The 26,482-nt window shown below is 40.4% G+C and overlaps 1 protein-coding gene across 3 annotated transcripts in view; it reads right to left on the bottom strand.

Annotated features, from left to right (window-relative positions):
- Positions 1-26,482, bottom strand: part of LOC308185095 (uncharacterized protein) — an 846,543-nt gene that overhangs the window by 67,694 nt on the left and 752,367 nt on the right. Inside the window, exons 4-6 of one of the 3 annotated variants that reach the window (XR_013943103.1) lie at positions 20,356-20,428; positions 19,081-19,223; positions 1,331-17,918 (exon numbers count right to left, since the gene is read on the bottom strand). The gene's annotated coding sequence lies outside the window, so the exon portion shown is untranslated. Of the gene's footprint in view, positions 1-1,330; positions 17,919-19,080; positions 19,224-20,355; positions 20,429-26,482 lie in introns of those variants that run through there. The other 2 variants (XM_080572830.1, XM_080572831.1) reach the window with 2 other exon arrangements.

Here is a 26,482-nt window from a genome sequence, read left to right on the forward strand (position 1 = left end):
GCGGGCCCCCCAATGACTGTTCACTACATCCCCCCACCTTCTGGAGCTTTTTCTGTGTATCTTGCCAGGCTTTAATCACAAAATGAACTTTCAAGAGCCCCCAAGACGCTGGGTCCCCGGGACCCATCCCCGAGCACTCCCCCACCCCGACCCCAAATCTCCCACATGACCCCTCTGCTGAGCACTATCACCACTCCAGCCAGGATCGGCAGGTGGGCACCCCTGCTCTGCAGGTATTACCCCCTGTCCCAAAGGATGAGCTCCTTCCCATTCTTGTATAGCAGCTCTCCTCCTGATCATTCCCATTTCTTCCCCTGTAAACAACATACTTAGTATAGACATCATTTCCCCCCAAGAGTTTAAGTTAGGTCCTAGGAACTGGTCTAATTGTTCAGCTAGCCAGATGGGGTCCTCAATTAAAGACTTCATCTCCGTCTTAAAACCCCTAACACCTCTCTGCCGGTAAGGAGGGGGGGGAGTTCACCTAAGAGGATACACAGTTAGTCTTAGTACTGTTAGTATCAGGGAAGGCAGAATTCTCAGTACCTCTTCTACCTTGTTCTAATTCTTGCCAGAGCCTAGAGTACGCTCTTCTCTAAGGACAGTGTTAATTGCAGTCCCTGTCTCCCTTCCTGGAGCGACTGCTGCTGCCACCGGTGCAATATTAAGATTAGAGGGAGCATAACTTGGCTCCTTCTCCGAAAAAGGAATCATATTGTTTACACATATATTTAAAGCCTGAATTTTCATCAGACCCGTATTTTGGCCGAAATACTGCTGTTTCCTTAATTGGTTCTTTTGTCCAGACTGATACACAATATTTAACTTTTTTTTTTTTTTTTTTTTATCATCTCTTCTAATTTTGAGATTCTTTTTTCAATTTCTTATCATTCTTCAGGAAGAACTTTCGGAGGGCACTCCCCCAGGGATATCTCCCTGTCCCCTGGAACTCATATTTCCCATTTTTCCTAGCCCTTGTCAGTGTGCTGCTACAGAAATTTCCCTCCTGCAGGGTACCACACACTAACGTTCCGATTCTGGAAAATGGGGGTGTACTCCCAAGCACTTCCCCGTGCAAGGGCTTACCATACACCAAATTTCCCGAGACTCTTCCTTTCTCTGCCTTATCTCACACTTCGTCCATCTCCTGCCGCACCCCTCGCGGAGCTGCGGAACCGCGGATCAGGACCCCACACTCGCTTCGTACAAAAGTACGTCTCAATCACACGTCACACAGAGTCTCACCCGACCCCTAAGGCAATACTTAATATTTCCTACCATGGTCTGTGCACAGAGTTACCGGATCAATACTCAAACCCGGAGTGCCTGCCTTCTTCCCTTCCCCACTCCTTCACGGATCCTGCCTCTTTAATCAGTCTCGGGCCCTCAGTCAGCTCTCCGCAGAACTGCCACCGTCGATGCACAGGACCGCTGAAATCAGCAGGGCATGCCTTCCTGCTGCTGCGGCGGTGGGGCTCCCCGGTAGGTGACTGGATCCCGGACGAGCCCCCAGACTGTGAGAAACTCCGTAGCCAATAACTTAGGCTCAGGCGAGGATCTCAGTGAAGTAGTAATTTATTCGCGATCGCAATGGCGGGCGCCCCGCAAGCAGGAGAGCGCCCCTACTAGTTCCATAACACAGTTTGTTTTTTTTTTTTTTTTTTTGTTTGTTTGTTTGTTTGTTTTGTTTGGCCGGGACCCTCCCCTGTTCCCCTATTGTCTGGGTAATCCAGGTTCACAATCTATCCGGTGCTTCACAGACAATACATGGCCTTCAGTTGCCGGCCTGTTATAAGTCAAATTTCATTTGACTTTTATACTCTTTGAGGTGGTAATGTTTCTTACACAGTGATTTCCGCCTAATTGCTCTAAGGATTCTGGTTGTCTGCATTCTACAAGGTAGTCTGCTAAACTTTCTTATCACTGCAAGCATATCTCAATACCATATTCCTTCCCTCTAAACAATGTAACTTTGCAAAAACAACATTTTTATTCCCACACTCTCCATTTCTCCATTTTTTAGAAATGTCATCCATAAATGAAATATTGATTTTATTTTTTTTAATAAAGTTAGGAAAACTTTACCATATCAAATGTGAAGACTCGGCTATGTTTTAGAAAAATGAATAGACTAAAGAATCTACCTCAGCAGAATAGAAATTTGTTCTGTATTTCTGAAAAATAAATGCTACCTCATTAAATTTTTGTCCTATCGTTCAAGGTTCTCAGAACTGTAGTGAAAACTGAAGAAGCTCATGCACACCCCTGAACAGTATGGCAGTTAAGCCATGTATTTGTCAAGGGAGTTCACAATGGTGGACAAATGGTATTTGTTGTATAGAAACAAATGTCTTCACATGATCCAGTTACCACCAAATATTTTAAGGTGGTCCCTGTCTCCCATGATGTATCTGTCTCCTGACTACATTTTAATCAAGCTTGGAAGGGCTGAACTGAAAGGTTAAACATTTAGTTATTTAAGTTCCTTTTTATTATTTTACAATCCTAACCAGGATTGGGAAAAGCTCTCACAGAAAACACTTTCGCTTTACTTCGCTTTACTTCATGTTCTGTAAAAAATATATCTATAAAACCCAAGTTTTTATTCTCTGTGTTTGTTGCTGTTTCACACTTTCACACATCATTTCACAGTACTTCACACCTCATTTAGTCTCTCATGTCTTCCCGTCTTAGCTCCGGAAGATATTTCCACTGATTGTTTAGTTATAAAAGTTATAAAAAGTTATAAAAGAAAGTATTTTCAGATGCTGGAAAAAAAAATACAACAAACAAACAAAAAACAAACAACAAAAAAAAACCCTGCATTTTAAAGTGCTCTTTGAAGAAAAATGACTGAACTACATTTCACCAACATTCCATGCACATTTTAAGAAATTTAAAAAATAATTTCCTTACTTAAAAAGAAACTTTCATAATTAAGATTCTGATGCACTAAAATATATATTTTGAAGTTAAAAAATGAAAGTAGTTTGATCAGATCTGTAGTAGCACTTCAGAAATTACTGCCTAAGAACCTTACAGTTCGAGACTGTAGGAATCTTTCCTCAGTTCATATTTTAATGCATTGAGAAAATGTTCATGCAACTGCACAAATGCATGTTTAACCACATGCCTTGTAATAATTATTGCAGTGGACATAACCACATGCAATTACATTGTATGTAATGTAATAATTACAGCATGTGCTTATGACAAACATTTTTCAGGTGCTGATAAACGCACATTTTTGCTTTGCAGTTTTACTTTCATATTTACCACTTACAGTGTAATTTTGTGCCGGAAACATTAATTTGGAAGATAAATTGAGTTGTAAAGATTCAAGCTCCTCTATCATACCAATGAGCTGAAAATACTCACACTGCTCCTTAGTGAATCACTGAAAGCAAAACTGAATCCTGTTATAGAAATAGGGACAAGTAGTTAGGGATAAGCTACACCTTTGTATGTTTTTGTGAAATCTGTTTGGGTATATGTGAAAAGTGTTGACTTCTGGAAATATCTTTTTAAAAAAACTACATCCTTCCATCATCTTGCTAGGTTATTTCAGTGTAAAATATGTACATTAAAAAAAAAAAAAGGCTTACAAAGAATCTCTATGCAATATCTGAAATATATGGTGCAAGATTTTTAGTTATTTCTAATAGTCATATGGCCAAGAAAATCCCCTTGAACCCTCACTTTTTCCAGTTATTTTTAAGTGCATTTTTATGCTTTAATAAATGCTGTATGATGAAATGTATGTATGAAGTATGCTGAATAGTGAGACACCTAAAATCAGGTGAATCCAAGTCTTGCATAAAATGTAACTTATAGAAATTCAGAAATACGTTCACTAAGCTTTCCATAGTATACAAAGTGTAAAAAGAGAAAAATAATACATAGAGCTATATATCAGCTGTTAATTACGGTTTTCATATATAAGGCAGGTATATGTTACAAAAACAAGGCAGGGTAGGTTGCAGTGAAGACCTCAGACTGCAAGAAGTCTTTCTCCTGTGGCACAGATAGGCAACAGACCTACCTGCAAAAGGAATACCCAGGTGGAGGCCATCCTGCATCAGGTTGCTGAGATACAGGAGCTGGTAAGAAGGCTGAATAACATCAGGGAGGCTGAGGAGTTAGCTTGTTCCAAGCAGTTTGCAGTGGACCCACAGTCAAACAGCCCACAGGCACACACACAGAAGGGAGGAAGGCCCATAACAGAGAAGAATGGAAGCTTTCAACAGCAAGGACCAGCAAGAGGAAGAGACTTCCCCCAGATCCTTAGATGCTCTTGCAGATCCACTCCACTGCTCTGTGGACTGAAGAGGAAGGACCTGTCAGGTCAGAGGAGATGCTGGCCCTGAGTAAGAACATACTGATCTGTTTCCTATATAGCAACCAATGAAATAAAGAAAAGGTGACGTAATAGTTGTAGGTGACTCTTTTCTGAGTGGTACATAGGTACCTGTTTGCCAGCCTGACACATGCTCAAGAGAGGTGCGTTGCCTGCCAGGGGCTTGTACTAGGGACATTGCTGAGACTACCAAGCCTTGTGCAGCTCACAGACTACTATATGCTGCTCTTTTTCCATGTCGGCACCAATGACACCATTAAGAGCAGACCTAAGCATATCATGAAGGACTTCAGATCCCTTGCAGCACCTGTAAGAGGCTCTGGACCACAGTAGTCTCTTTGATTCTACCAGTCAGAGAAAAGGGCATTGAAAGGACCAGTCAAATCTTTCAGATGTGTGGCCACAGGACCAGTGGAATTTGGCTGTTAAGACCATAAGGCTCTCTCTGAGAAACCTTGTATACTGGGGACTGATGGAGTCCATCTTCTGGAGGAGGGAAAGAGCATTGTTGGTCACAGGCTTGCCAAGCTGGTGAAGAGTGCTTTAAACTTAAAGGTGCTTGGGGGAGGGGAACCTCAATCCACCTGACTCTTATCAGATTGATGCCAGTGCTGGCAATAGATGCCCAGAGACAGGAAAAGGATCAGAGGTCAGCAGGAGAGCACTAAGGATGAATCATGCCTGATTAATCTGGTTGCCTTCTACAATAGGTTTACAACGTTGGTGGATAAGGGAAGAGCAACTTATGTCATCTGTCTGGACTTGTGCAAAACATTTGACAGTGTCCAGCATGATACCCTTGTTTTCAAATCGGACAGACATGGATTTGATGGATGGACTACTTGATAGATTAGGAATGACAGCATCCAGAGAGCTGCAGCTAATGGCTCAATGTCCAGGTGGAAACCAGTGACAAATGGTGTTCTTCAGGGGTCAGCATTTGGAATAGTACTATTGAACATCTTTGTCAGCAACATGAACAGTAAGATTGAGTGCACCCTCAGCAAGTTTGTAGATGATGCCAAACTCTGTGGTGCAGTTGACATGCTGAAGGTAAGAGATGCCATCCAGAGGGACCTGAACAGGCTTGAGAGGTGGGTCTGTGCAAACCTCATGAAATTTAACAAGGACATGTGCAAAGTCCTTGACCTGGGTTGTGGCAATCCCAAACACGAATCAGGCTGGGCAATGAACGGATTGAGAGCAGCCCTGCTGAGAAGGACTTGGGGGTAGTGGTGGATGTGTGTTTGCATCCCAGAAAGCCAACCATATCCTCGGCTGCATCAGAAGAAAAGACAGCAGGTTGAAGGAGGTGATTCTCCCCCTCTATTCTACTCTCAGAGTACCGCATTCAGTTCCAGAGCCCCCAGCACAAGAAAGACATAGACCTCTTGGAGCAAGTCCAAAGGAGGGTTATGAAGACATTCAGAAGGCTGGAGCACCTCTTCTATGAGAAAGTCTGAGAGAAAAGAATGCTCAGGGAGAGACCTTTTCACAGCTTTTCAATACTTAAAAAGGACTAATAAGAAAGATGCAGTGATGTTCTTAATCAGGGAGTGTAGTGATAGGACAAAGGGTAATGGTTTTAAATTAAAAGAGTGTAGATTTAGATTAGATTTTGGGAAGCAGTTCTTCACTATGAGGGCAGTAAGGGCAGTAAGGTGAAGATTATTCAGAATATGTAGGAAAGTTATTCAGAGACTGAATGGAAAAAAAAATTAATGTAAGAAAGAAAAATCTGTATGACAGTGATTTCAGTGCAGAAATTATGATTTTTGCATATAGTATTTTTTCTACCACGCCATGTAGTTACAAAACTTTCTTTAAAAAGAAAGATCAAGGATTAAGTGAATCTTATGCATGGAGTATGATCTCGATCCTGTTACCTTTAATCTGTCTATAGAATATAGTGTGAGTGTGGTACCAGTGCCATCCCAATGGGATGCTGCTGTTGAGATTTAGTCTTGAAGTGTCGTATGCTTTAGTCTTGAAGTGTTGTAATAAACCAGAAGTAGGGGGACATAGAAACTGCTCTATGTAAATTCAGCTGAAAACATTCTGTCAAATCCAAATATATCACAGTTATTTTAAAACTTTTGAAAGAAGATACTGCCATTATTTAAGTTTAGGAATTCAGAATATTTTATGCACATAAGGTAACCCTAAGTAATGGCATACGCATTTATTTTTTTCCCTAAGCAATGGCATAAACTTTTTTTTTTTTCAGTAACAGTAATGTGATTGTGTCAAAGGAAGTATGATTAAGGTTCTGATTTCATACTTCAGCAGGCAGCTGGAGTCTGTCATTTACTATGATTAAAATGGGATCAAAAATAAGTACTATAATAACAGATGTGTTATAGAAAAATACTTTAAAAGTCCTATTTAAAGAAAGACTTTAAAACTGAGATTATTTTTCCACCTGATTTTTCTCAAAAATTCAGGAAAAGATTACTTTAGAATTTAAAACATTGTTATATTTATGAGTAAGGAAAGAATAGATATCTAATGACACTGCAGTAATAAGATAACTAAATTTACACTTTAAAAACAATTTTTCAGCACAGTAAAATGCAATGGAAGAATACAGAAAAAATATTGTTCTTTAATACTGAGCATGAAACATTGAAACATTTTGAGTGTGTAAGTGCATAAATTCACATTAGATTTAAAGTAGACTGAAATTTAAAATAGACTTAGAAAAATGTGCAGAAAAAATTGCTGTTCTAGTTTGAAACAAAAAAAATCTTTATTATTTATTAACACTAGTGCAATAATGGCCTTTTAGTTTCTGCTATACAGATAATATGGATACTTTATTTATAACATATTGGCAATGAGTCAAATACCCTTAAAGATTATTTTATTCATATATACATGCCTAGATAAATATTTAGGAAATGATACCCCCCGCACAAAAAAAAAAAAGGCAAGTTAAAAGAACCAGGTTGGCGACCTGCTACGGAGCTTGGATGTGCGCAAGTCGATGGGGCCGGATGGGATGCACCCGAGGGTACTGAAAGAACTGGCGGAGGAGCTGGCCGAGCCGCTTTCCATCATTTATCAGCAGTCCTGGCTATCGGGGGAGGTCCCAGTTGACTGGCGGCTAGCCAATGTGACGCCCATCTATAAGAAGGGCTGCAGGGCAGACCTGGGGAACTATAGGCCTGTCAGTTTGACCTCAGTGACAGGAAAGCTCATGGAGCAGATTATCTTGAGGGTCATCACGCGGCACTTGCAGGGCAAGCAGGCGATCAGGCCCAGTCAGCATGGGTTTATGAAAGGCAGGTCCTGCTTGACGAACCTGATCTCCTTCTATGACCAAGTGACGCGCTTGGTGGATGAGGGAAAGGCTGTGGATGTGGTTTACCTTGACCTCAGTAAGGCTTTTGACACAGTTCCCCACAACATTCTCCTCAAGAAACTGGCTGCTCGGGGCTTGGACTGGCGTACGCTTCGCTGGGTTAGAAACTGGCTGGATGGCCGGGCCCAGAGAGTTGTGGTGAATGGAGTCAAATCTGGTTGGAGGCCGGTCACTAGTGGTGTCCCCCAGGGCTCGGTACTGGGGCCGGTCCTCTTTAATATCTTTATCGATGATCTGGATGAGGGCGTCCAGTGCACCCTCAGTAAGTTTGCAGATGACACCAAGCTAAGTGCGTGTGTCGATCTGCTCGAGGGCAGGAAGGCTCTGCAGGAGGATCTGGATAGGCTGGAGCGATGGGCTGAGGTCAACTGTATGAAGTTCAACAAGGCCAAGTGCCGGGTCCTGCACCTGGGGCGCAACAACCCCAAGCAGAGCTACAGGCTGGGAGATGAGTGGCTGGAAAGCTGCCTGGCCGAGAGGGACCTGGGAGTATTGGTTGATAGTCGGCTGAATATGAGCCAGCAGTGTGCCCAGGTGGCCAAGAAGGCCAACAGCATCCTGGCCTGCATAAGAAGCAGTGTGGCCAGCAGGTCTAGGGAAGTGATTGTCCCCCTGTACTCGGCTCTGGTGAGGCCGCACCTCGAGTACTGTGTTCAGTTTTGGGCCCCTCGCTACAGGAAGGACATGGACGTGCTCGAGCGAGTCCAGAGAAGGGCGACCAAGCTGGTGAGGGGTCTGGAGAACAAGTCTTACGAGGAGCGGCTGAGGGAGCTGGGCTTGTTCAGCCTGGAGAAGAGGAGGCTCAGGGGCGACCTTATCGCTCTCTACAGTTACCTTAAAGGAGGCTGTAAAGAGGTGGGGGTTGGTCTGTTCTCCTACGTGCCTGGTGACAGGACGAGGGGGAATGGGCGAAAGTTGCGACAGGGGAGTTTTAGGTTGGATGTTAGGAAGTACTTCTTTACCGAAAGGGTTATTAAGCATTGGAATGGGCTGCCCAGGGAGGTGGTGGAGTCACCATCCCTGGAGGTCTTTAAAAGACGTTTAGATGTAGAGCTTAGCGATATGGTTTAGTGGAGTACTTAGTGTTAGGTCGGAGGTTGGACTCGATGATCTTGAGGTCTCTTCCAACCTAGAAATCTGTGATACTGTGAACCAGAAATTTTATGCCTTTTCAGGTCTCCAATCTTAAACTGACCTTTGTTTTTAAGTTAAATTAAAATAAATTTTAATAAAACATCTTCCAAGACAAAGCAAAATACTGCTGTTACCATTTGCAGGTGGTGATCCAATGGAACTATTGAGACTTCCTGTAGAAAGTGTAAGGGGGAAAAATCTTATGTATGGTCATTAGCAATGAGTATTATCTGGGCAGTGAGCGGCCTTGGACAGCAACCTTGCTGAGATACTTCTGCTGATTTATCTTTTGTATCTTCTCAGCAGCCATTTGGGATGGAACTTAAGTCTTAGTTTGTCCCTGTTTATTGTTTCATTGTAGACACAAAAACTCTAGTGTTGGATTCCAGCTGTACTACTTGATTCTTGGGAACAAGACATGACTCCAATGACAAGTTAACTGCAGGATGGAGGTCTTAGCCTTTCTATCTTGCAGTCTTTTACTAGTTCTGTTGATCTGCAAGTAGAGATGAGTCCTTGAGAAAAGCTCTTTCCACTTACTCAGAAAATACGTTAGACTATACTTTTATCTCAGCCCGTCTTGGCATTCTACTTTGCTAGTTTTATAAAAACAATAAAGCTGAAAAGAAAGCTTCAAGGGAGGTGCTACAGCTTCCTTCAAGACAGAAGAGCAAAGACCATTCTAATTTGAAAGAACAGGCAGAGATTCAGAAATGCTCATTCTGTCACAAGCAGTCTTAACAGAAAAAAGAAATTATTAGAATGTTTATTTCCAAGAGATGAATAAAAGAAGACTTGATAAAAGCATGCAAGACAAAGAACATTACTAGCATTAGGATTCTGTTTCATATCCTCCACGAAGTATGAAAAGGGGTACATTTAATAAACTCAGAAAATAGCTGATAACTGGAGAAAATATTTATAAATTTCCTTCCACGTAATGGGAATTTACCATATATAACTTACTGTAGCAAATTTACCTGTATCCAAATACTAACAAGACCTTGCTATTTTAGCATTCATGCTAGATACTTCCAAGCATTAATGAAAAATGCTTCTGAAACTGTTTGAAAGGATATTAAATACTTGCACTTCTTGTGCATAAAACATCACCTACATGAAGGGGAAATGAATATTTAAAAATAAACTTTCTCTGTAAGTAGGTAGCACTAGCACTGTTTGAAATCTTATGAATTAGGTTGATCATTGGTCTAATCCACAGAAAATCTTATAATCTTTCCCTGTATCAGAAAGAATTCATAATTGCTAAGCAAGACCTGTTTTGTAAAAGAAGAAATAGTTTTAGATGTTTTCACTGAAGTCCAATCTTACCAAGAGTGTCGATGATTCACTCTTTTTCACATTAAAAACAAATAAACTCAAATTATCCCTCAGGTACTTTGATGATTTATTCTGATATTAGAGTTTATAATTTGTAATAAATCATTTTCTCTAATTTTTGTTTTTGTATTCTTCTGCAAATGCATGGAAAACATTGGAAAGAAAGTTACTCCTCCACTGGGAGCTTTAAAAATATAAATGCAAAAGATGCTGCTATGGTTTCAGAATGGAGGATGAAATAAGGAAAACTGCAAGAGTGAGAAAATATATAACAAATACTAATATACGTCCAGGACAAGATATAAAAAGAAAAACAAAAAACAAATAAAATCCACAAAAAATCCATTATTATTATTATTATTATTATTATTATTATTATTATTATTATTATTATCATTGTCGTTATTATCATTGTCGTTATTATTATTGTCATTATTATTATTGTCATTATTATTATGGCACTTTGCAAACAAGGGAGATTTGAAAAACAAGGGAAACGTAAGTAAGTAGCTTCAGCTACTCTTCTCTCACTCTGGTCAGAAATGTAGTAGATTCTGACACAAAATTTGTTGAGGCATTGTGAAATCTCCAGGGAGAAGTAATTTTATGGAGTAGAATCTTCCCCATTTCACCTTCTCAAAATAAAATAAAACCTATACAGAATATATCATAGGGATGACATGCTGTACATGTGGACAAAACACTACTAAGAGGGAATATGAAATCATGGAGACTGTCAGCCTGTTAAAGCTCAAATCCTGGACAGAATGGGAGACAAATTCTAGGAATGGCATCCTTAAAAGTGATAAATTCCTGAGACATATGTGATTTCTTCTTTCAACCATCTTTTTACCTAATTTCCACATTTTAAAACTACAACTAAAAAGAAACATTTAAGTAAAATTTCTTTTGTCTGAGCTAAGTAACAAAAGCATCTTTGGAAAATAAATGTTAACTTAGACATCTTGAATGTGTCATAGGTACATTTTTCAGAGGCATTTAGCTAAATCTGGAATTCAGTTCTAACCACTTATGGAAGCTGACTATGGAAAACCAAAAATCAGAAGTTAAACGGGACTACTGTGATTTGTAATATTACAATTCATAGAACATTGCCAAGCACATAGAACAAAAATCATTATTGTTGCTTCCACCTTGACATATTCAAAAAATTAGACAAGCTATCCAAAAATATGATCACAATATACCAATCCATGCAGAAGTGTAGTGACCTAGAAGGTAACTATTAGAAAAGAAAAGGTCTAGAGGAACAGGCAGAAGTGCTATGTCTGCAGGTGGCACATTTATGTGCAGCTGGGGAAGGTGCCTAGATGACAAGGCAATGGAAGGAATGATAGAAAGAGAAGGTGTGACAGGGATTTATCAGTTAGGTGCAGTTATAGTCAATTCAGTCAGAATAATGATACTATTATAACTGGTAGAAACATTTTGAAATCAACAACCATTCAGAGAAGGAAAAGGTGCAGAAGTGAAAAAATAGAAAGAAAATTTCATGCAGAGGGAATATAATTAAAAGAACATCCCTCACAGAAAAAATCTTACAATTCCCATTGGACATGAAACATATATGAGACTTAGGAAGATTTTCCAGCAAATATTAGGTCATGCAATTAAAAATATATTTTTATTTTGCTCTCACTAAACTCTTTCTAAAAGATTTTATATTTCAAAGGCATAAAAATAAAATTGCAAGTATTCTGGACATTTTTAAAGAAAAGTAAAAATGCTTTGATAGCTAACAATCTTCTATAAGAAATGCTATTTTCTTATGTGTGAATTGGATTTAGTATCTCTGCTTTTCCATCAAGGTCCTTATAGCCATATGTATAGATAATCTTACAAAATTTATGATAAAAGCTAAGCACTGTTCCCCTCCCCCGTAATAATAATAATAATAATAATAATAATAATAATAATAATAATAAACAACCCTAAAGCCCTTACCCAGAATTAATTTAGTTCATATCAACTGTAATTCTGAGACTCCTTATGCACTTTCATGAAAGGTAAATGTGGGGAATAAACACACATATTTACTTAACATAGAAAAAAAGTGCACACGTGCAGTCAGATACCTTGGCTTAATTGAGTCATGAAAGGTCACAAAAAACACAGCAAAAACAACAGTGTTGTTGTTTCTTCAACAGTGTTGAAGTCCACATGACAGCTTTAGCAGTATCCCAGGATTCACGTTCTCTATTAATAGCCACCTGAGACCACAAGAAGACAGAACTACTAACATGTCTATTGGGTATGCTTGGTAAACGCTATTTGCATAATTTGACCTAAATACAAAAACTGGGAATATAATTTCACATAGATTCGTTCTAGCTTATATTGAACTTCCATGAATACCTTTTTTCTCTGACATGAACAGCAGTACTGCCTTCTCTGGGGAGTAATATAGTGTATTTCACCTCCATCTTCAAAATGGTGGAGAACTTAAACTCATTTCAATATGTCTAAACAATTTGTGAGCTATATTTTTTTGATCTTTCTATTTTGCAAATTGGAATGGCCAACAAAATGCAACATAGCATTTCATTTTATTGCTTTATGGATGTGACTAGTTACAGAACCTGCTATCTGCAAAGAACAGTTAATAATCATAATATACATTAAAGAAATCTGTTATATTCATTGACTATTTGTGAACTTCCCAAATAAAGCAATTCAATAAATTTAGCATGTTTTGCAATAATCTATTAATTTTTTGATAATGTAATTTTGAGGCAAGCAGCTAGATAGCTAGTGAGCACAGAAAGTTAGCTGGAAACTAAAGGATTGAAACATTATTATTATTTTTATTTTTTTTTAATAATGGTGATAAAACTGTTTAGATATATAATAATGCCACTGAGAAAAAAAATAAAAAAATAAAAATCCAGATCTATTACTTTAATTTAGGAAATCATTCTCTAGCAGCCATCAGGAAGAGCATGCACATTTAGAAAGGTAAGAAATGAAGTTTTTTCTTCAATAATGAACATTATTTTAAATACTTGTTTGTCTTTTCAGGTGCTTTTGTGAATTATACCTGACCACTGATTTCATATTGAAATTTATCAACTGTCAAACCATTGGATGTGAAAAAACTTTTGACCCAATAAGGATTCAAATGAACTAAGGAAATTAGATTAGTTGGTTCTCTTCTTGAAGCTCTTTCTTTGGAGAAGAAAACAGTATGAAGGAGAGGAATCTGGCAGAAAAAGAGTAAAGGATTCCTGGGGAAAAATACATTGCAGATTTTTCTGTGAGGCAGATGTGACTGCAGATGTGGAAAAAAACTATAATTTATTTAGAAAAAAAAAGGATTAAATTACTTCCATGAAGCGAGGAAGATCAGTTGCAACAATATAGATTGTGGGTTTCTTTTTTTTTAAATCTTTTTGGCATTTCTGAAAACATACTTCAAGAAAAAAAGGAACTTTAACGTGTCCTTAAAAATTTATGCTGATTTAAATCTTCTCTCATGCACTGAGAGCTCATTATAACTAACTATAACTAATAAAAATTAGCAACAACAATTTAAATTATTCATCTTTACTGATTTCTACCATTTGACTATGTTAGTACACTTGTGAGCTTATCCTCTGCTAGCACAAGTGTGAATCCTCTGCAACATTTTAGAAGCACAGAATAATTCATGTTAGAAAGGACCTGTCAAGGTAATCTGGTCCTATTTCCTGCAGAGGCAATGATAACCTCAAAGTTTTAGCAGGTTGCTCAGGGTCTTGCTGAATTTTGATTATCTCCATTCTCTCAGGAGGAACATTCTTACTGTGACTTATTTGTTTGTTATTCAGTATTTCCCTTGCTGTAATGCATAACAGTTCATCTCTTCACTAGGCACTTTTGAATGAAGACTATCTTTATCTTGTTTATAATCCCCCAACAGTCAGGTTAAATCAATCGTAAAATGTCTTTCTCATGCTCTCTCCTCCAGGCTGTAAGAGCACTGATCTTCAACCACACCACAAAGCCCAGGTCCTCCAGACCCTGGTTATCTTAGGGGCCCTGTGCAGATGTTGTTGCAGTTTACCAGTCTCAGTCTCACAGAATCACGGAATGTTAGGGATTGGAAGGGACCTTGAAAGATCATCTAGTCCAATCCCCCTGCCGGAGCACCTAGATCACGTCACAAAGGAACATGTCCAGGTGGGATTTGAATGTCTCCAGAGAAGGAGACTCCACAACCCCCCTGGGCAGCCTGTTCCAGTGTTCTGACACCCTCACAGTGAAAAAGTTTCATCTCATATTTAAGTGGAACCTCCTATGTTCCAGCTTGCACCCATTGCCCCTTGTTCTATCATTAGATGTCAATTAGTTTCTCTTTCTTCATTTTGGAAATCCCAAACAGGACAGAATATTCAGGATGCAGAATCCATATAGGTATTACAGAGAAAAATCACATCTATTGACCTGCCAGCTATGCTCTTGTTGTTGGGAATTTAATAGGCAGGTACCTTTTTTATACTCAAGGCTGCACTGTCAAACCCATGTTCACCTTTTTGTCTGGATGGACGTTTTCTGCACAGATGTAGTACAGAGTTATTCCATTTCAGGCACAAGACTTTTTTTTATTTGTTATTATATTCCGTAAAGTGCCTTCTTTCAGCCAGGTCCTCCAGACTGTAAGAAGTCCCTTTGTTGAGCACACAGGTCGCTTCTCCCAAATTGGTGTTACCCATACGCACAACGACAGTGCAAAGATGACTTTGTTCACTTCCTTATCTTTATGCCCACAGTAATATGCACTTCCCTTCTGACCCTAACACGATCATCTGTGCTTGCCATTCCTATTTTACCTTTACCCATAGCTCTACTGGAGGCATGCAAGTTATTCTAGCAGTTCTTTGTAATTCCAGAGATGCCGCAGGTCTGTGCTTGAACGTGAGTTATCCATTCTGCATCAGTTTTTGTACATAGACGTGAACTTTCTTTATTCTTTTTGAAATTCAGATGTGAAATCATGTTGAATTGCAAGGTAGTTAGCCTATTAATCTCCCAAAAATCTTTTCATAATATAAATTCATTAGCTTCTAATCAAAATTAATATTTAACAAAATTAATGGTAATTAATTAATTGCTAGGATTAAAGGTAATCTAAGAACAAGATAAAAGATTTTTCACAAGTCCCTGCTTTTCCTAAAACCGTTAAATGTCAAAAAATAGGCAGGACATTACATTCTGGGTATTGCCAGAATATGCCTTGTCATAGTTACACATAAGGACCAATGGTACATTTTATTTGTCTGAAGAAAGAAACCCATGAATTATCTCTACAGTTCAAGTAATATGAAATACTGCTCTCCTAGTTTCTTAATGTCAGCAAATGAGCTTTTGTCTCTGGTAACACATGAAAGCTGTGTTTTCATTTTGCTGTAGCAAGGGATACACATTTCTCCTACTTATCACCGCGGCCTCTGTCACACTGCATATTAGATTTTTCAGGTGAACACTTCCGAGCTGGACACTAACTGGCAGGTATTAGCTGACATTAAACTCTAGCAGGTACCATTAGCAGGCTCCATCACAACTGTCACATAAAATGCCTCAGTTATGTACTAGACTTATGTGGCAAGGCTTTGGTAGCAGGGGGCTGCAGGGGTAACCTTTGTGAAAAGGATTCCTGCAGCTGCCACATGTTAGATTAAAATCAGTTTCAGCTGGCTCCAAAAGGGACCAGCTGCTGGCCAGAGCTGAGCCGGTAAATGACCCTGGTTGGACCTGTGAGAGCAGGTTTAAGAAAGGGAAAAAAATGGGGCACAACAGCAGCTGGGAGAGTGAGGAGTGGGAAGCAGCCCTGTGGCCCCTCAGGTGAGTGCAGCAGGAGGGCAGGAGGTGCTCCAGGCAGGCAGCAGCAGTTCCCCTGTGGCCTGTGCAGGGAGAGGCCCCTGGTGCAGCAGGCTGTCCCCCTGCAGCCCACGGGTCCCACACGGAGCAGATCTCCACGCTGCAGCCCCCCCGTGGAGGAGCCCCCGCTGGAGCAGGTGGATGTGGCCTGGAGGAGGCTGCAGCCCATGGAGAGCCCCCGCAGGAGCAGGCCCCGGGCCGGAGCTGCAGCCCGTGGAGAGGAGCCCACGCAGGAGCAGGGGGTCTGGGGGAGCTGCCGCCCACCCGGGGGGGACCTGTGCTGGAGCAGTTTGCTCCTGGGGGATGGATGGACCCCGTGCTATGGAGCCATGTGGGAGCTGTTCTTGAAGAGCTGCTACCTCTGGGCAGCCCCTGCAGACTCAGTTCGGGAAGGAGGCATCCCGTGGGAGGGACCCCACGTGGAGCAGGGTAAGAGAGTGACTGAGAAGGAGTGGTGGAGACAAAGTGCTATAGACTGACCACAACCCCCATTTCCCCATTCCACTGCACTGCTCAGGGGGAGGAGGTGGAAGAGGTCAGATGGGGGGAAGGCATTTTTGGTTTCTTTCCTTTGTTTCTCCCTTGTCTAGCTTGTTAGTAATAGGCAATAAATCTTACTATCTCCCTATGCTGAGTCTGTTTTGCCCGTCATGATAATTGTTGAGCGACCTCCCTCTCCTTATCTCAACCCTTGAGCCCTTTGCATCGTCTTTTCTCCCCCTTTCTATTTGAGGAGGGGGAGTGAGAGAGCGGCCGTGGTGGAACTCAGCTGCCCACCCAATTAAAACCACCTTAGTTGCAAAGTACTGGAAAATTTTTCAGAAGAAACAAGATGTTTAACAAGGAAAAATATAGTTTCCTTTTTAAGGCTTCCTGGATAATTGGGGTTATTTCGTATTCCCAACTCGGAGGAAGAGAATTGTTGATTTCACCTTCTTTTTTCTTCACGGAAATAAAAGGTGAACAGCTCTGGAAGTAAGGGGAACGTATCACAATCAAGCTCCTTTTGTCTGTAATCCTTGCTGAAGGACAAGATTTATCACACACCTTCCACGGATGTATGGTAGCAGAGAATAATTTTTGAACTACTCTGATTAAAGTCAACTTGGGGATAGTGGCACTTCTCTAATTGTTTCTGAGACACACGCATTAGCAACAGAGAGTGTTCTGTTGTCATTGCAAGGCGCCTACGGTGATGACTTCAGAAACAGAACTGAGTGATGTCACCATGGCAATTTGGGAACAGCTGCCTCTGTGCAAGTTTAGCTAGGAGGGACAGAGAAGTGTGCTGGATGTGATGAAACCACGTGAAGATTTGTGGATCCCACCTTGAGGTGCATAGAGAGGGCCCATGCCCTTCTGTAAGTGGTTTGATGCTTGGCTGAGAAAAAAAAATAAAAACGTGTTTTTATTGTGAATGCTTCATTTTAGTATTCTGTAGTTTCTGTAAAGTCCTTTCACAAGCGTTAAGTTTGGTACTTTTGCTCAGTGATGTAGCTGCACAGAGTGACAGATCCAGTGTATGGGTGAGGGCCTCTACACGTTCTCTTTTTCCTATACATGATCAACAAATAAGGGTAGACAAATAAGAGTGTGTTGTGGTCCTCCCATAGACCTCAAGTACTAAAGCATAAACAAGAGACTTAAAAGTACACCTGTCACATTAAAATGGTACTTCATCAAATGGGCTGGCCTGTTAAGTAGAACGTCTCAGGATGTTGTGTATGAAGATGTACTCCATCTGCTTTCAGATTAGCATTTACAGTGAGCAAGCTGCCTGACCTTAACATTTTTCATTTTATTTTTCACCTGAGTTTTGCTGGTTCTCCATAATTCATTCTTGGTCTAGGAAAAAAATAATAGAAAAAAAAAGTGAACTCAGATCAAAATAAAAGGATTTCCTGGTTTGAAGTTTTCATAATGCACTGCTATGTGTATTCCCTATTGTTTAGTAAGGGCTGAGATCATACTGCAGACAGAAGCATGTTTTCACCCAAATATTTAGCTGTCTGTTTTCACAACAGGTCTAGGAACAGAAGGTCCTATGACCTTCAGTTGTTTCCACAACCACAGTTGTTTCAAAGACAAAGTTCATTCATCCTGGTGGACAAGGTAAAAGCTCTGGACAAGCAAAGGGGAGGGATGGATGGACATACAATATGATCACTTAAATTTTATTTGTCTAAGAAACCTTACTGAGGAAACAAAACAAACCAAAACAAAATGGAGCAAAACAAATGAAACAAGCAGCTAGCTTGCTGGAGACATTGTCTGGAAAACAGTGAAAACACTTCCAAACAAAAATATATCAAAGGACTAATGCTTTGAGCTTAATTCTAAAGAAACGTCATAAACTCAAACTCTTGTTTATGTTCATAACAGAAAGCAACAGACTGGTATAGTAACATGTCACATTTGATGACTGCAGCATAGATGTCAGGAATGCAGCTTGGGATCACCTTCTCACAGTTCAGTCTGAAGGGATGAGCAAGTAATTTTTCCTGGGTTGATGGAAATCTGTTCTAAGGTCTGTTTTCTAACACTCTCATAGATACTTCTCTGTCCATCGCTCTGTCCTGCCAACTCTGCTGTGAGTGTGAAGTTGTGGCAAGAGGGATTTCCTATTCCTAATGTGACCTGGTGGACACCAACTTTCCTACTAAATTGCCGACGTTGCTGAGGAGGCAGCAGTATCAAAGCCCTTGTGGATGAAGATATAACAAGTTTGGGGAGGCTTTGGCATTTCTGTACAATGCTGCTCCCTGATTGTGACCCAAGACTCAGATTCTGAAGGAAGCAAAGCAAGCTGGAGGAAAACTGTATGCCCTGGTAATTTTTTATTTTATTTTATATTTTCATTCTTCACCTGTAAGAAAATCTAAATCTTTAAACCATTTGTTTGAAAACAGTTTTATGGAAATGACTATGGGCGTGCTCCTTAACCTTCTTTGGAACCTATTTAACCTTGCTTCAGTTATAGGAGACCTATGCTCAAATTTATGCTTACCATGATAAAGCGGTATTCTTTTGGTATTCTTTCCTTTGACGATTGCAAGTGAGGTTGAAAGGAGTTTTCAGTATGATCCTTCTTTTCCTTTGCAGTCTCCAAAACTCCATATTATAGCTGATCTTCATCTCTGATCTGAAAAGCTTCACAGGCCAGAAGAGAATTGAGATGAGGAAGGAAGCAGAGAATGCTGATGAATATTTCCAATTACCACCCGTAAGTTTTGTGAAAGAATCAGGTGCATTTCTGTAGTGGTCGAAAGTTTAGTTGGAAACACTTCATAAGTACATCAAATTCAATTCATTTTTCTTAGTTAGAGCAATCACGTTGTTTAGTCTACTGTTAAGGTATTTGTCTGTAGGCAGCTGCCACCTTGTATGGCTAATCAAATTAAGCCCTGACAAAAAAAAAAAAGTTATACAGAAACATGTAGTTTATTGAGTCCAACTGTCTCATTTCAAGTATTATGGGTTTAAACAAGTTTTGGGTGACTCCAGGGCTGGGTTCCCTGGGAGCCTTTCTTTAATTCCTGGCAGATCAGCCATAAGGACAATACATAATTTTATTTCTGTGTAACAGCAAAATGAAATTTGTAGCTGTGAAAGCAATTTTTGAGGATTTTTAAATCCTTGCTTTTGATATTTTATGAAAACAATTTCTACGTAGAATATCTTCGAGAATCAATATGCTCTTTAAATTTTTGCTTTGCTTTAAACCTCAGGTGACAAATATAATTGGTTGTCTGAGTACAAAGAAATGTCAAGACTGACATATTTTATAGTATTTGTTTGAACCAAAATGTAGAAGAATTAGGAAAAAAAATAAAAAAAGAAAAGATGCATTTTCAGCTATAAAATTCAGTGGTCTTTGTTCTTGAGAAAGTAATTATCATGCACTTGAAGGCAAGTAATGGTATAAAAATGAAGAATGCAAGGCCCTGGTTAAAGACAGTCTTTAGGCTGCTTCTAGATAAACATTTTATTTGGTTATTCCACAACCTCATCTCCACTTGCTTAGAAGCTGTGAAGACTGGAAGTACACTTTGTGTTTTTCATCCAGTCTGTGTAAAATTAGAAGAATTTTCACTGGCTATAAAAGCAGAAAAGACAAACAGACCCTCCTCTGGGTCTTCAGAATGCTCATAAGATCACCCAGACTGGATAAGTAGAGATGTTCTAGTATAGGTGCGTATAGATGCAGTACAGATGGTGGTAGAGATGCTCTAGCATAGACGTGACGCACTTTGACAGCATCTTTTCTCTGACAGCAACTTACGTCTTGGTTCTTCACATCAAACCAGAGCAGTTTCTTTGCCTTCACAACCTGCAGACTGACCTCTCGTGTGTACCTGTGGTGGATTGAAGGTAATGCTTGTAATGTTTGTAACACACCCTGATGCTGTATTCACTTTAACTTTTAGAAAAGAGAGCAAGAAGCTTCACAGCAGTTTCTTAGGTGCCTGTCTGTCTGTCTGTCTATCTATCTATCTGTCAATCTATCTACCTATATGCATATATATTTAATTATTTATTTACTTATTTAAAGATATCTTTTGTTCACTAACATGAATCCTCTGACTGTTACTAATGTATGGGACATACCGTGACAGTATAATAGTGTATAAATACCTTTCATCTCATCCTTGCTATTGTTACTGTATTTTAAAAATAATTGTGCATATAATTACCCGCTTTTACTCTGTTTTAAAAAAATACCTACTTACTCTATTATAAAATCCCATATAAAGGGGTGAACTCAAAAGGAAAGAGAAGCCAATTTTCATTACATTTCTAAATTAAATAGCTAATCCTGATAGATTCACTCCCTTTCAAATAGAACACTCAAGAAATAAAACAGTAAAAATTCACATAATACTTCTTTTATAACAAGATTGCATTGCACAATAGTTCTTTGCCTAACCCTGCAGTTACCCCATAGGCACTACAAGTGCTTACTTGGTCTTCTCCTTTACTTGTTTTCAAGGTTTACTTTCCTAACCAATCCTTAATGTTACAACATTGGATTTATTTACCTCCTTAGATATCAAGAGAATAAAGCATTTGCTTCATAGGACAGAACTTTGATGCTTTATGGGGCTAATGACCAAAGTTCTCAAAGCACTTTTCATCCGTGATTTAGATATTTCTCCATCTTTCCATCTTTCTTTAGAACTCTTAATTGAAGTATTAGGTGAAGAAGAACACTGAAACCAGCTGAAGCCATAGCAGACATAGTAAGGACATGCTTCTGTTAGGAAGTAATTCAGAGTGATTCCATGGTGTACTTTAGACAGATTTACTCTGGTCCTCTGGACTAAGCATCCCCAAGGGCTATTTCAAAGCTCTTTGAATGATCTGTCATTATCTCTTACACTGTAGTCTCCATTAGGAAAGGGTAAATATTTATTGCCCATGTGGAAAGGAACTGCTCAGTTAGTTGTTTCTAACCAAAATCTCTTGATTGTGTTCTATTTACAGAAACCACTTGGCTAGCAAAGCTAAATCACTGAAAATGGAAGTAGTGGAACTACTTCAAAACCGTGCTTCTGCTTCTAAGCAAAACTGCACTGTAGGTGGGGACAGAGCAAGAGGACGTGCCCAAGGCAGGGTGGAATTGAAAGTCACCTGTCTGAGCCACAGAAAGAAGTCAGCGATTCCCAGTTTGAGACTCTTGCTTGACTAGTGACCCAGCAGCTGTAACGCTTATGATTACTGCTGATGGATTCCCATGAATCAGCCAGTGATATAAGCTACGAGAATGACTGAAGCGATTTGAAGTGACGGTTCTCCCTCTTCGGCATTCAAGTTTGTGAAAGAAAGGAGAAGAGAGGAGGAGAAGAGAGGACAAGAGGGGAGGGAAGGGGAGGGAATGAAGGGAAGGGAAGGGGAGGGGAGGGGACAAGAGGGGAAGAGAAGGGAAGGGAGGGCAGGGCAGGGTAGAGCAGGGGTGGGGAAGGGAGGGGCAGGGAAGGGAGTGTAGGGGAGTGTACCGTAGTATTGGGGAGGGGAGTGTAGGGGAGTTTAGGGGAATGTAGGGGAAGGGAATGTAGGGGACTGGAGGGGAGGGGAGCGTAGGGGAGGGAGTGGAAGGGGGAGGGAATGGGAGGGGCGGGGAGTGCTACCCTAAATAAAATGGCCAAATAAATGACATTTTGGATCTGGAGCCAAATATTTATGTTGCCATTCATTCCACAACCTGATTTATCACTGCAATGTGCGTATTGCACAGTGCCATTAAAGGTTTGGCATGCACAGAGGTGGCTGAGTATTTTCAGAAATAACTTTTCTTAATAACTGAATCAAGACTTCTGCTGTAATGCAAAAGATCAGGTGATTGATTAACATAGGGATGGCAGCTGAGCAGGGGAAACATCTTCAAAAGTTCCAAACATTTTCTTTATACAGAACTACAGCTCCTTCTCTGCTCACCGGTTATGAAAGTTTCTCTCACCTGCTTAGCAAGCAGAAGCAGTAAAATGGAATTTAGAGGATCCAGCTAGAGCAGAAGTGCCACTTAGAGGAAGCAATCAATGTATAGGTAGTCCAGTGTTTGAAGAGAGTTTAAGCGGCTTTCCAAGGAACATATACTAGTGCAAAGCAACTGATTTATCTGACTCTCCAATGAAAGAAAAGGAAGTGCAAAGCAGCAAATGCTTGAGAGAGGGAAAAAGAGGTGCATCTCAGCTGTCTGGGGGGAAGAAGGCAGTCAGCTCTTAACAGGTTATTTGCCATCTAATTTGGTTCTCAAAGGCGTAACATTTATTTAAGACAGTAGCAGTTTACTCCATGTGGTGCTGATAGAGGTTAAATAAAAGACAAGGGCAGCAAACTCCCTCACTTGCTTCTCACCCAAGGACAAAGCTGTTATGGGAGAGAAATGCAGGTTACTTTCTCAAATCTCACAGCACTTTCTGACACCATTGGCTACGGGTTACCTCTTAAGTATTTGAAGATTTCAGTAGGGCTGACTGATTTAGATGTGGATAGGTTTAAATCACACTTGTCAATGTGCTGTTAATGTTGAACCACAGCCATTTTTTCCCTAGACCTCTTAATATGCTAGGCAGTCCCAGGAAGCGTAAAACTTTGACCCGTGCTCTCCAGCATTTGCGTACTGCACTTTTTGTAGGTTCCTTATTCTGTAACCGGAATTCTGACAATCTCCTTGACAGCATACAGATACAAAATCCACAGACCCAGATGAAACAGGCTCCCATCCGGTTGTATGATTGTCAGACATGCATTCTTTTATATTAACTGCTCTTTTCTTACTCGGTTCAGATGAAACATAAATAACTTCAGCTGACTTCTAAACTCTACAGACAGCTCTGGTGTTGCTGTGTGATGGAATATGATTTTTCCTTACAAGCCACCAATTGTTTCCAAGTCTTTTCTGGACCTTGGGATCTCTTTTGGGAGCTACATTACTCAGAGAAAAACAAGAAGGCTGAGATCACCACTGCCTCAACATAATGCAAAGTTTAAGGCCTTTATGACAGCCAGTTTGCAAATGAATGCAGCCCCATCTTCTCAGCATTTTGAGACAGATGACTACCCAACACTGAACTGTCTCAAGGTTTCAAACTGAGACAGCTTTGTAGAAATAATAGAAAAATTTCATTACAGTTGGCCTAGCATGGAATTTATTCTTAAAAAGTTTGGTAGAATATACTTGTAGACTTCAAAACTAGTACATCATCATTTGAACACTCCTTCGTCTACACGATATTCTCCAGAAATACCAAACTTTTAGTCCTGGTAGTTAGAGCTATTCAGTCATATTAGCTAATCAAATTCCCTGATCAGTCACTTGAAGTCTGTTGATGACATCTGCTCTGAGCTCTACAGCATTGGTCAGCTACTGACTTGCGGAAATCAGACTCTGTCTAGAACCTCAGAATGGTTATAAAGCAGGTCTGTTTATTCAGTGCTGCGCACCCACGCCGGGCACAAGGGGGATAGCTCCACCTAACTTGCACACCAACGGTTGCTGGCAGTGTGCTTCTGCTAGTGGCACAAATCCACCTTCACTTCATTTCCCCCATAAGTCTCTTGCGTACTCATCAGGTCTTAAATGCCTGTCGATCTCAGAATCTTCTGCTTCATTTTCTAAGACTTTTGTTAATGCCTGCTTTTCTGCTTCTGGTACTAGTGCCAAAATTTGACTCTCAGACGCCCATTCTGCTGCCCCTTTGGCTTCTGCGTCAGCCAGTCTATTTCCCCTTTCAATAGCGGTAGCCCCTGTTTGATGTCCTTTACAGTGCAAAATGGCAACTTTAGCTCTTCTGCGTGTTTAATTGAGGATGATAAGAATCCTCTCTCCTCCCAAATTGCCCCATGTGCATGCACCACACCAAAGGCATATTTCTAATCTGTCCAAATGTTAATTCTTTTCCCTTTTGCCAGATCAAGAGCTCTTACCAAGGCAATGATTTCAGCCTTTTGGGCTGATGTTTGTTACCGCATATCCTGGGAGGTACCGCATATCCCTGGCGGATGAAGGTGCTGCCGTCTACGTACCAATCCTCTGCATCTTCTAGGGGTGGTCGGCTGGAGTATATCGTGTCCATGGTCTTGATGCAATAAACTCTGTTCCTAAGGAAAGAGGCTGGGTTCACAGAATTAATGCCAAACAAATTTAGGAAACTAATAGTCCATTCTACACATTCCTTTTCTTCTTGAGGAGCTATCAACAGGTCATTTACGTATTGCAAGTGTCCCCTTTCCCTGAAGGGCTTTTCCAAGCTTCAAGATTCCAGGCTACTTGGTTTCTGAATACGGTGGGGCTATTTTTGAACCCCTGTGCTAACACAGTGCAAGTAAGCTGCTGAGTTTTTCATCTTCTGTTAGGATTTTCTCATTCAATGGCAAAGAGTTGCTGGCTTTCAGGTGCCAAGGGCAGGCAGAAAAAGGCATCCTTTAAATCCAGTACCGTGAACCAAACTTGACTCTTTTCTAATTTTGCCAAAAGGTTGTAGTGGTTGGCTACTACAGGGTATAAATCTTTTGTGATCCTATCGATGGCCCTTAAATCCTGAACTATACGATAGGTTCCATCTGCCTTTCTAACCGGGCCTATATGGAGTGTTATATTCTGACTCACATTCTACTATTAGTAGATTACTCCATAATTAAGCAAGTTATTGATTATTCCTTCCATTCCCCTTCTGTCTTTCACCTTTAGTGTGTATTGCTTTTAGCATACCTTCGGAGCATTTTCCTTTAAATCAACTTTTTATACAGGTACTACATTCTTTGCTCCCCCAACTAGTCCTGTAGCCCAAACTCCCAGATACACTTGCTTCATAATTACACCCATCCAGGGAGTCCTATCTGGAGCTTTCTCTGGACTCGCCACGGATAGATAGACTTCAGAGCTTAAGCTGTTACTTTGATTTCCATTTTCCCTTGTTCCAAAGAAACTTTTGCATCCAATTTTTCCAGCAAGTCCCTTCCTAAGAAGGGCCTAAGCAAATTGGGTAAGTAGAAAAACGGATGGATTCCCATCATTTTTCCCCAATTCCAATCTTGAGCATTGCAAAAGAAAAAAGCCTTTTCCTTTTGGCCAGTTGCTCCTACTGCATTGACAGACCTAGCGCTTTTCCAGAATCAACTTTTGGATTAACACAAAGAAAGAAGCTCCCATATCCAACCTAAAAATCCATGCCTCTCTCTTCATTCCTAGCTTTATTTCAACCAGTGGATCTGCTAGGATAGATGCCCCTGGTCCCCGTCATTCCTGCTCTGACTGTTGCAAGTTTATCCTGCAACCTAAGACAATTTCCTTCTGATATCAGGAGCTGATTGTCCTAGAAAGAGGGTAGTCAATTGCCTCTGTTTGTCTTCCGAAGCCAGGTCCAAACTGGTATATTTTCTTTCTTCTCTGCATTTCAAAGCTGGTCCAAAAATTCCATAGGGGTTTCTTTTGGACCTTGTTAGAATAGATTCTCAATTCCCAGTTTAACCAGATTTTGGTATTTACCAGAGGCCCCAGAGGGCTCACACCTGTGATTTTGATATCCTCTTTCCCTGCTCATTCAGCTTCAAACAGCTTTGTCAAATACTACATGCCACACCTTTAGCACCTTCAATAACCCTTTTAACGCTTCTTTTTATCTTTCTCCATCCTTTACTTTCACCAAAGGCTCAGTCAAGGGCCAGCTTAATTCCATACCTTTTTCCCTCCAGGATGCTGAAACAACATATCAGTATACAACATTTCAACCCATTTTCCTTCTCTCCTCAAAAACAACGCTAATTGCAGGACAGTTCTAGCCGATTCATCCATAAAGTGGCCATTTAGCTCCATCCTCAAGCTTGTATAGTGGCCACCCTTGACTGCAATGCTTAAGGAGAGTCCTCTTGCTTTCTGTGCCCCCCCAGTTCTGACAATATCCTTCCCA

The sequence above is a fragment of the Anser brachyrhynchus genome (assembly GCF_964034855.1).
Source record: "Anser brachyrhynchus genome assembly, chromosome: Z".
In the NCBI taxonomy this organism is placed as follows: Eukaryota; Metazoa; Chordata; class Aves; order Anseriformes; family Anatidae; genus Anser; species Anser brachyrhynchus.